We start from the raw sequence: 11,789 nt of genomic DNA on the forward strand, positions 1-11,789 counted from the left end.
TCGTGATCATGTAATTAATTTAAATCAAGCAATTAGCTAAAGGTTGAAAAATCTGCCATCTTAGTTTGTTTGTGTTGGTTAGTTTCTAAGTGACACACACAGTTTCTGTGCAGTTTACATAACACACAATGACAGGATTACACAAAGGCTTTCCTAAACTCACTTCACTGAGTTCACTGACTATAGTGCCAACACTCAGTACTTACTCCAGAACTTTCACATTACAAATCTTTCACCTTCCTTCATTAATGAGCTTTTAATGTGAAAGTACCCCAGCAAAAAGCAGCATGTTTAATAGAAATGTCTGTACAGTGGTGACTCTGTCGTTGTTCTGATGAATCAGAGTTGTAAATATTAGCCTGTGTGTGTATCTGTGTTCCTGTTGTAAACAAGAAATGTGCAGGTAATGAGTCAGCTGCTACATCTTGACACACCAATCTTCTATTCTAGGTCAGGTTTTGTTTATTAAGGAACACACCCAGCTCTTACTTCTAGTTCCCCACCCAAACACAACACTGGATCCGGCCCTGACTCCTGCTCATGTTGCTGAAACACTTCTTGATCATTTTAAGGAACAGTTCAAACTTTCACGAAACAGATTATAACAAACTGAGAAGTGCTGAGAGTCACAGCCAGGTGAGCTGTAAGGGTTACAATGAAAAACTGATGGCCTGTCATGCTTCTGTCTTCAACTGTCACTCAAAGATTCAAAGAATGCAGGGGAATCTCTGCATACCAGGAAGAAGCTGAAAAACAGGATCTCAGGGCTCAGCTCCGAAACACTTCCATCACTCTGACTCCACCTTTCTCAGAATCCATTCATAGAGAGCAGCTGAAGGCATCCACCCACCCGCATACACCTGGTAAAACTCTCAGTTCCTTTCACTTTATTTGATAAGTTGTAGTTTACTGAGGTTTTTATCTCTGGAAATATTCACATCATTCTAGGTCATCTGTGTGAAATGCCTGCTGTAGCGTCTGTGTCTCTCTGCTGGACTTTACTGTCTGTCTGCCTCCTACTCGTCTCTGCAGGTGAGATTAAACTCATTTTATACCAAACAGGATTCCCTCATGTTTTAAACAGCCTCTGTTTCTGGACTCTCCTAAATCATGTTGTATTAGGGCAGTGAAACACATCTGGAATGGGGTTTTGTTGCTGTGTATCTATTGCTTTCAATATATTTGTTTCTAAGATCCAGTACAGTTTTACTGTTATGTTTATGTGCACAGTTAAAAGACTCATTTTTATAATGCAAATATCTTTGGTTCTTTTTTCTTGTTTAGATTTATTATATTGTTTTAGTACTGCGTCATCACAATACATCAGTTGGTGTATGTTCTGACTGATAATGAGTAAAGTAGCTCCTCTATTTTATTCTATTTAGCTAAGGTTAAGGACCAGTCAGAGCTCAACTGGACATAGAATCAAACCTAAATCAAAAATGATTTGAGGTCTTTTTTCAAGAACATTCTAACCAGCAGATGAGGATCCAGGAACATAGATAATAAAAACTCTACCTGCTACACTCGGTTTTTATCTGACTCTCGCGGCCTCTTTTTTTCATTTCCTCATACCTGAGATTGTTTTTCCATACCGTGACATACCACTGCATACATACCAACCTCGTCTAGTCACAGAAGGTATGCCGTGTCACATCTTATAGACCTCATTGTACCATATCACCCTATAGGGCTTTGGAGTTGACGTCACGCCGCAATGCATTGTGGGAGCGCAGCTCCATTTTCGGGGTCTACGAATCAAAACAAACACACTGTGTTGGAACGACGACGACAAGAAACACGCTTAAAAGCAGCTAAAAAAGAAAACGGACGGTATAGAGACCGATTGCGTCCAGAGGCGAAGCAGCAGTACTTGAAAAAAATAGAGTGCATCGCAAATCTGGACCCATATGAAATACGGCAGTGGAGTAAAGACCCAGACGACTTACCGCCACTGTCCTACCCCGATATCTTCACGTATCTTGTTTGTGGAGTAAGTGCTTACACAGCGAACCAGTTTCGTAATTACAAGTCACTGGAGGCGCATATCCAATTTACAAATAGCTGGGTGCAAGATTTGGCTATTTTCAAGCCGCCAAACTCTGAGTACGTCGTCATTCATACCAAAGTAAGTCAGCTGGAGTGCATCGAGTGAAATAGCCATTTTCCACCCCCCACCATAATTAATGTTATACATTTATCATTGAACTGCTAAAATATCGTTATCATATTATATGCCCGTAATTGTAAAGTACATGCAAATTAACACATTGATAATCGGGCAAATTATTAACGCCAATTTGTGTCCTTCCTGTCTCATTTCATTTATTGTCTTTACATCAACCAATCAAGTCACTCCATTCGATGTTTGATCGCAATTTCTATAACTTCCGAGACCACCAACGATGATATTATTCAGCTATAAAGTGTGATGTGAACATATTTAGAACTTACCGGAATGAAAATGTCTTGAGCACACCAACTGATATCTGGAGACGTAACAGAACTGGATATCAGCTTGTCTCACGGCTGCTATCCAGGCTAGACGCCTTCGTTTGGTAATATCCGATACATGAGCTCCTTCATGTTGCTTCCAGGTTGGGAAAGCATAAAAAGACAATCCAAACTTATTCCCGTGCCGGTCATAAGATCGAACATTGCAGCCGACCGCACAGCAAGTACGAACCATGGCTATGCTTTCGCTCCTTACTTAGACCCCCAAAATGGCGGATCGGGCCAAAATCCTTTCCACGCCCACCCCCGTGACATCACGCTCCAAAGCCCTATTAGAGCACTTCGCTCTCGCTCTGCAGGCCTACTTGTTGTTCCTAGAGTATTTAAAAGTAGAATGGGAGGGAGAGCCTTCAGTTTTCAGGCCCCTCTTCTGTGGAACCAGCTTCCAGTTTGGATTCAGGAGACAGACACTATCTCTACTTTTAAGATTAGGCTTAAAACTTTCCTATGGATCACTCATTGTTTCTTCTTCACTCAATATGTCTATGAAGCATCTCAGTCATCCAGGTCATGGTAATCTAAGGAGCTTAGAAAGAAAAGCGACTGGACCTCTTTGCGTTTCTTGAAGACGTTTCCCCTCTCATCTGAGAAGCTTCTTCTCAAACATCTTCAAAATCTCAAAGAAGTCCTTTCACTTTCTTTCCAATCTCCTTACTTCATTTACTATGTGTTTGTACACCTCTCTGCATTTAAGCATTTGTTACTATTAATCTCTGGCTCTCTTCTGTAGCATGTCTTTTGTCCTGTCCTTCTCCCCTCAACTCAAATTAGCCGCACCTCCCTGAGCCTGCTTCTGCTAGAGGTTTCCCCAAGTTAAAAGGGAGTTTTTCTTTCCCACTGTTGCCAAAGCGCTTGCTCACAGGGTGGTCGTCTGATTGTTAGAGTTTCTGTATTATTAAAGTATCTTTAACTTACAATATAAAGTCCCATGAGGTGACTGTTGTTGGAATTTTTGGCTATAAAGATGAAATTAAATCAAATTGAAATGAACTGGATTAAAATATGCGTGTGTTCTCTCCGGGTACTCCGGCTTCCTCCCACCGTCCAAAGACATGCAGATTGTGGGGATAGGTTAATTGGATAATCCAAATTGCCACTAGGTGTGAATGTGCGAGTGAATGTGAGTGTGAATGGTTGTCTGTCCCTGTGTGTTGGCCCTGCGACAGACTGGCGACCTGTCCAGGGTGTACCCCGCCTTTCGCCCTATGACAGCTGGGATAGGCTCCAGCGCCCCCCGCGACCCTGAAAAGGATAAGCGGAAGCGAATGGATGGATGGATGGTTGGATTAAAATAGAGCCACCTCTGTGCCAATGAAAACTGGAACTTTAAGTTCAAAACAGTGCATTAACTCATGAATTTCAGTTCCTTGTACAGCCCCCTGAGCTCTCTGCTCTGGTGTCTGTCTCACTGGACGCTGTTTTAGTTACTTTAACATCTCGGCTATGTGTTGTTTCCTTTTTCAGACCAGAAAAACATCACAGCTGAGTCTGGACAGGACATCACTCTACCATGTCAAGCTCCAAACAACAAAACCATCAAAGGCGTTGAGTGGATCCAACCTGAACTAGAGCAAGAACGTGTCCTTTTTCACTGGGATGAAAAAGTTATTCCAAGCAACCAGCATCCATCTTTTAAGAACCGGGTGGATCTGCAAGACAGACAGATGAAGGATGGAGACGTGTCTTTGATTCTGAAGGATGTGACGGTTAATGACACTGGAACATACGAGTGTCGTGTCCTTGTGAGGGGAGGGAACCGCAGGAAGAGAGCTAATCTGGGTGGTGAACCCATCAGCATCATCTACCTTCATGTTGTTGATCCTCCAGGTGAGTGAGTAGAGTTGAGTGTGTGTGTGATCAGAGGTGAAGCTGCTTCCTGGTTGTTGATGTTTGTTTCTAAAGATGTTGTTGATGAGACTTTGTAGAAAGCAGCTGGTCTGAGTGATGTGATCAGAGTGCAGTAGATAATGTCTGACAGCAGTTTGAAGAGGAAATGGATTCTGTTCTGTTCTTCACTCATCACCTACCTGACAGCTGACACCTCACACCTGTTTCTCACCTGCAGGTCACACAGGAGGACACACAAAGGATAGAGGGAAGATGGTTGGAGGTGTTGCTCTGCAAGTTTTTGTTCTACTTCTTGTTGTTGTTAGCTTTGTGATTTTACTAGAATACAAAAAAAGACGAAAGCGCCAAAAGCGACCACGTCGTTTTTGAACAGCAGATTCAGTAATGTTAAAACCATCTAATCCAAGGATGTGAATCTTATATTCAAATGTACACAGTTTCCCCACTAGGGGGAGCCAAGGAATTATAATCAACACAACTGGAAGAATGCATAGGAACAAGAGGCAAAAGGAAGGACTGAAGCCAAAGACAGACACATGTAAAACTAAATGAGGACGTGGAAACATAAACATGATACATAAACCAAAAAGTTACGACTGTGGCTTGAACACGTAACTTCCAGAACCAGAACTTAGAATAAAAACAGAGTCAGGAACTGTGACAATTACTGTCACAGTTGTTTCCTATTCTTCTCAACAATTTTATTAAAAATTTTCGCCCACATTCCTGTTTTATTTCCATGTGGGTTAAGTTGTTATGTAGACCAAGGTCATTTAAATTAATGAAGATGAGCTAAATCCTCTGCTCTGTTTGGTGATTGTTTTAAAGCTTAGTGTGAATGTTTTTGTGGGTTTTTATTTGCTGTGTTTGTCATGTACTTTTGTTTTTGTTTGTATTTTATTTATTGTTTTATACAATAAAATGTTTTACTGTGAGAAGTTTGACTTTCGACAGTGAACAAAGTGAAACAGTGGTGAGAACGAGCACAGAGTTCTTTGCAATTTGAGTCATCCTTTATCATGTACCAGTTTGAAGTTTAAGCTTCATGGTATCATTGCAGTGCGGTGTGCTTGCTGTTACTATGTACCTACAGTGTTGATTTAATGCAGAAGCACAAGTTTTACGTTGTGGGGTGAAGTCTTTATGTGCTACTGGAGAGCAATAATGGTGGCAGGTGGTTTTTAAATCTCTCTGTCAGCCACATCTGCATCTAATCTTGCTGCAACACAGAAGACTTACAGCAACTGGTACAAGTGAAACAGATGCAGCTCAACTGTTAAAACTAATGAGATGTCGGGTTCACATGAAGTTGAGGCAATCAGATTTGCTTTGAGTTAAAGCTGTCCGTCAAAGCCAAAGGTGGGAAAAGAAAAGGATGAAAACTTTTCTATTGTTGCTTTGATGCACATAGTCAGCCTCCTGAAGCCCATTTACAAAGACTGTGAACCACTGAAATATGGATATATAAATGTGACTGACTCTGACTTACTTTTGAAGTTGAACTTTTGAAGTTTTAAATAGTCCTTTTGAGTTATGGAGAACGATCTTTGCTCTGGGTTCTGATGACTTTTTTTGTTGTTGTTGTCGGTTAAAGTCAGCAGCTTTATTTTGAACATAAAACAAACATAAGACAAAATGACACAGGCTATGCAGAAACTACAAACTCACTAACAGTGAGAACGTGTTGGCTAAGGAGGAACCCCTTAAACGCACAAGGCAGACAGCATGAAGGGAACACGACAAAGATAGACATGAGGAGACACCTGGGAATAAGATAAGAGATAAGATAAGATAGAACTTTATTAATCCCTCGGGTGGGTTCCTCTGGGAAATTCGATTTCCAAAAAAGCACAGCACCGACAGAAGTTACAGAGTTACAGAGTTACAGAATATTATATACATATATACATATACATATACACACACACACACACACACACATATATATAAATACAGAGACAATATAAATAAAATATACGAAGGGGATAAATAGAATAAATAGGAATAAAAAATAAAAATAAAAATAAAAATAAAAATAGAATAGACGAGGAGTGAGGGAATATCAAAATAAAACAGGTATAACTCTGGCTGTTTTATTTCTGGTTTCCTGCCTCATCATGGACTTCATGGATTTCAGCTAAAAAAAAAAAAAAAAAAGTTACTCTGAAGGTTGCAGTTGTTACATTTTTCAGAGTAAGTTAGTAAGGGTTCTTAAAATATGTGTGCTGGTCAAAGGGTTTTTCTGATAACCACTCCTTAGGATGTGCCACTTTATGACTAAAGGTAATCGGACTGAATGCAGGCTGCTGCTGGACACAGAAGGGTGACATCATTTCCATTTGTCACTTGCATCTGTACTGTAAAAAAAACAAAGAAATGAAATCCAGTTCCAAAATAATGGGAATAAAATAAAAATAAAATAATCAGATCGTTGGCTGATCTGGGGATCTGACGATCAAAATTAGCTAATAATCTTGAGTGAGTTAAATCATGTCTTTCATTGTGCACGGTTTCAGTGTGAGCTTTATTTGTTCTCTGTGAGACTTTGTACTTGTTTGTGTTCATTACTGATAACATTTCAACAATTATTAGTGTGCTGTGACCTTTTTGGCCATCTTTAGAAACTGACTCATCGTGTCATTTTTTTCCAATGAAATGTTTTCCTGTGAGAAGTTTGATTTTTAGCTGTGAACTGAAACAGAGAAAAGAATATGAACAGACTCACATGTGCTTGGAGTTATCCTGCATCACTGTAACAGTTTGAAGTTTAAGCTTCATGATACTGTGGAAATACACTATGTTTGCAGTTACTATGTGCCTCCAGTGTTGACTTAATGCTGAAGCATAAAAGTTGTTTTGCTATGGGATGTAGTGTTTATCTACCAAGTGTGACTGGAATACAATAATTATGGTTACAGGGTGCAGCTGAGTTGTAACTGGGAAATACTAACTGGGAGGTTCCTGCAGTCAGCTATGACTGAGCTCATGATCAGATCTTAAAGTATTTTGTCTCATCTTCATCTCAGCAAGTCATCAGCCAGGTCTAACGTGACTTACAGCTGCTGTCAGGACCAGATGTGACTCAAATGTGGTGGTCAGAGGGCCCGGTGGCGCCAGTGTCCAGCAGCCTCGCCTCTGTCAGTGCGCCCCAGGGCAACTGTGGCTACAATGTAGCTTGCCATCGCCAGTGTGTGAATGTGTGTGTGAATGGGTGAATGACTGAATGTAGTGTGAAGCGCTTTGGGGTCCTTAGGGACTAGAAAAGCGCTATACAAATGCAGGCCATTTACCATTTAAATGTTACGTTCATCACATCAGACGGCTCACATGAGTTATTGTTGACAAAGGGAAAAAGCTGGAAAAAAGAAGGAAGATACATTTCCTCATGTTGCTCTGACACACACACACACACACTCAGGCTTTTTAAATAGCTCACTTAAGGCTTTTAACCACTAAAATGTGGATATTTGAATGTGGCTGACTCTGACCCCCCTCCACATTTGGAGTCTGAAACAGTCTTTTAAAGTTAGAGGCAACAATGTTGTGTTACTTCCAGGTTCAACTCCATTTAATCCAGAGTTTTATTTTATTTTTTGTGACTTTTCTTCTTTTTAGCACATGCAGGTAACATCAGCAGCTTTATTTTGATCACAAAAAAGATTTCCCATCTGCTTCAGAGAGCCAAACTACGGAAAACGAATAGAGCAGATACAAACTGATACTTAAATCTGAACATTTTCAGCTGACGCTTTGGAAATTACATGTTCCCAAAATCCTAAAAGTACTGTTGCTTTTAGAAGAAGACCTGGTGGATAGTTTGTCTTTTCTCCGAGGAAAAAGAATTCCTCTTAAAACTTTCGAGAAGGTGGAACTGAAACTCAAAATACATGTTTCCATTTGTTGTTAAATGAGGTGGAAATATTTATCAGCTTTCACTGGACGTGAAGTCTGTTTTATGAATTTTTTTTTGCATCAGATGGATGAGAACCATGTCAGAAATGTTGGAATAGACTATGTGCACGTTAGCATATGCTACTTCCGGTGCGGAAACTCCTGTGGGGAGCTTTGTTTCCGGTGTCCTATTCGCGGCTGGTTTACGGTCCAAAACAAGTTAAGCAAGTGAATGAATCAAGCGGCGATTTACATTTCTATAGATGTTTTGGGCATTTACCCAATATATCTGTAAATGATGTTCATCGACTTGTGATAAATTTCCCCGCGCCTTAGGGCAAAAGAGAAAAGGGATTCAAATGTTATATTTCTCAGCTGTCCCTCGTTTATCGCGGGTGTTATGTTCTAAAAATAACCGGCGATAGGTGAAATCAAGTAGCCAATTTTATTTTTTGACGGTGCAAAACGTTACGTTGACATCGTGGACATACAGTACTGCACTTCAGAGTCACACTGCTAGCGATCGATGCAGCGATTCTGTACAGGAGAGACGTCACAGAAGAGATCGTCTGCAGCGATCAGGATGCAGGACACAATGTGACATAAAAAAAAGCATGCAAACTTGCACTAAAAAATCTGCGAAACAGCGAGGTGAAAGGTGAACCGCGTTATAGCGAGGGACCGCTGTAATTTTTAAGGTAAGTCACAACATACCCTTCATACATACTAATGTATAGAAACATTTACCAGCAATCATTCATTTTTTTGTGTGGCTTTTTTTCACGGTTTGTTAACATGCTGTGTAGGTGTGTACTTGAATAGCTGATCTCGACATAACAGGGGAAACATCTGGTTTGACTATTCTTCACCTGTAGTTTGAATGCTGAACATTTGCCTGTTTAAATCATAATAACTGTCACTATACAGAGATGTGCTTCTGAATGTGGACGATGTGTCGTCTGCTGTAATGATGCAGTTCTGCTTGTGTTGAGTGATGTAAACAACTGATCGCTCTAAACGCTTTAAACGTCAAAACTGATCATTAGATTTTTTATGACACAACAGTGGTGAGTGTTCCCACCTTCTGCTCTTTGTAACTTAACGCGAGCTTTCTGTTTTTGAGTTTTGGACATGATTGTGGAGGATATCTTTGCAGTAGCGATTGACCGCAACGTAAAGCTACCGGAAATGTACAACCCCACATCCGGTCTCAAACCAGGAAGTTAGCATTTTCTCGTGCACAGGGTCAATAAGCCAACATCTTAATGTGGCAGCATGAGGGCAGAAAACAGGTGAAGTTGATGTTGACAATGCAACATGGGGAGGAAGTTACACCCCAGGAGAGATTACAATAGCCAGTGCAAAGGTTGCAACAGTTAGAAAAAGGCACACAGGCTCGTTAGCAGAGGTGAGGTAGGTCAGTTTAATTAAAACAGCGTTTATTAGACAAAATAACTGAATGTAGAGTGCAGAACAGAAACTTCTTCGGTAGCAGGGCCAGCAATACAGAAACGTGAATCATGACACCTTGTTAGCCAACATCAATTAAAGGAACAAGGTTCGCTGCAATGATACTGCCCTAGTTGAAATAGCAGCTCAGTAAAATATTTTAAAAAAATGGGGGAGATCGGCCACTGCAGGAAGGAGTGCCCAGGGGGCCACCAGTTACTCACCCGTGTAGCCTCTCTGCAACTCAAACGGTGCATTAAACCTATTTACCAGTGTGTACACTCACATGCATCAGAGGGAATTCCACCTAGACTCCACAACAAGCTGCTGTGCCTCCACTAAAGCAAAATGAAATACTCCAAACTGCTGAGTAAATGACAAATAAAAGAACAAACACACACACTCGAAACAATCCCACATGCACAAAGCAACAAGACAGCAGCAGCGTGTAGGCCACCCTTTAACAGTTACACGAATCCGATCCGCAATACTAAAAAAACCCTCTAATATTCTCCACCTTGAACAGGAATGAGTGCAAATTGCCACGACAGGAGTAAGCCACAGCTGTTCCTTATAACCAGCCTCGGATTACCAACTAACGGGGTGATAAATGTTCACGTTGCGCTCACAGACACCATGCATGAACCAAACATCTGCCAAATCTGACCCACTCCATAAAGATCAGCCTGAGGATAAAACTGATCAGCTCCTTTTAAGCCTTTAGTGTTGAAGTTTGTCTCAGTGTAGTTTTCACCTGCTCTTACCTGGAGCTGAATTCAGGTGCTTTGTTGGTTTCTATAGAACTGAATCAGCATGTTTCCAGTGAGACCTTGTTAGATTATAATATTATTTTATGCCATGTTATACCCCTAATTAAAGATTGTGAATTATTATGTAGTTTTAGTTTGCATTATTCTCCTGAGTTAGAAGAAGCTGTTAAACTGATTTGCATTACATTAAACTGCTGACTTGTTGTGAATGAATGATATTGTTTTATGATGCATTATACTGCTGAGTTATAAGAAATACTGTTCGCAGAAGGTTATTGTCTTATTTGTCTGATTAGAAGAGAACAGAATATGCTGGAGTTTTCTGCCCCATCTCAGCAGGAGCAGATAAACAGGGAGCCAAGGTTGTAGCTTAGGCACTGTGTGAGAGAAAGCATGTGAATGTTTAGGCTTTTTATGATAAGGTGGAGGCACCAGAGGCTATAAAAGTTTGAGCAATGCTCCACCATTTTGAGATCTGAGACTGTCTGCATCAGTGTCCATCTCCCACGTGTGTGATCATTAAAAATCATCGTTTGACTCAACCCGACCGGACCAGTGTTGTTATTGTGGTTTTTCTCTTGTCTCCATCCCCAATATTTTGAACTCGTAACAACCTATATGATTACCCGCAGCAAAAACTGATCACATTCACATGATGATAGTGCGATGATAGAGCCTGATCATTCAAACTTATGCTGCCATTGAACTGCAAACATTTCACCCCCCGGGATACCAACCGATCTCAAAGGACTTAAAAAGAAACAAAAAACTAGTCACATGACAATATTATCCAAAGGTTTAACTCTGTTTTATTTGTGGTTGTCTGTTTAATAAAAAAAAACGTTGTTGACTTTCAGTAACAGAAAGCCCCTCTCCATGCAGAAAAATAACAACTACAGTCTTAAAATAGCAGTTAAACTGAAAATCTTTCACTTACGCAGACTACCTGCAGCTCACTTCCCCTCAGCTAAACCACAGTCAGGTACAGGAAAAAAATAACTCGTTTCCATTGACCTGAAGCATGATCACCACAAGCAAAGTTTCAAATATCCACAAGTTTCTTTGATTCCTTAATTCTGAGATTGTCACAGGTTTTTGCCAGTGAAGTACTGATGATCCTCCATGATTATAGTTGTTTTAAAAAATTATTTTCAGTGCTTTGTTGCAATCAAAGTGAAAAAGGAGAAAAAAAAAGTTTCCCTTTGATGATAACCACAACAGTGGCATCCTGTCACAGAGGAAAAAGAGGAGGAGGGTTTGAACTGATGTAACTGTGAGCTGGTCAAAGTGTTGATCTGAAATCCTCCGAGAGTTAGG

General features: G+C 40.5%; 1 long non-coding RNA gene across 1 annotated transcript; it reads left to right on the forward strand.

Moving 5' to 3' along the window:
* The first annotated feature begins 825 nt into the window (after positions 1-825).
* Positions 826-4,166, forward strand: LOC113011345 (uncharacterized). The gene is made up of 3 exons (XR_003270523.1): positions 826-863; positions 949-1,032; positions 3,979-4,166. It is a non-coding gene; the product is annotated as an uncharacterized LOC113011345 (long non-coding RNA).
* Positions 4,167-11,789: the final 7,623 nt, after the last annotated feature.

Source organism: Astatotilapia calliptera, chromosome 3 (genome assembly GCF_900246225.1).
Source record: "Astatotilapia calliptera chromosome 3, fAstCal1.2, whole genome shotgun sequence".
Lineage (NCBI taxonomy): Eukaryota > Metazoa > Chordata > Actinopteri > Cichliformes > Cichlidae > Astatotilapia > Astatotilapia calliptera.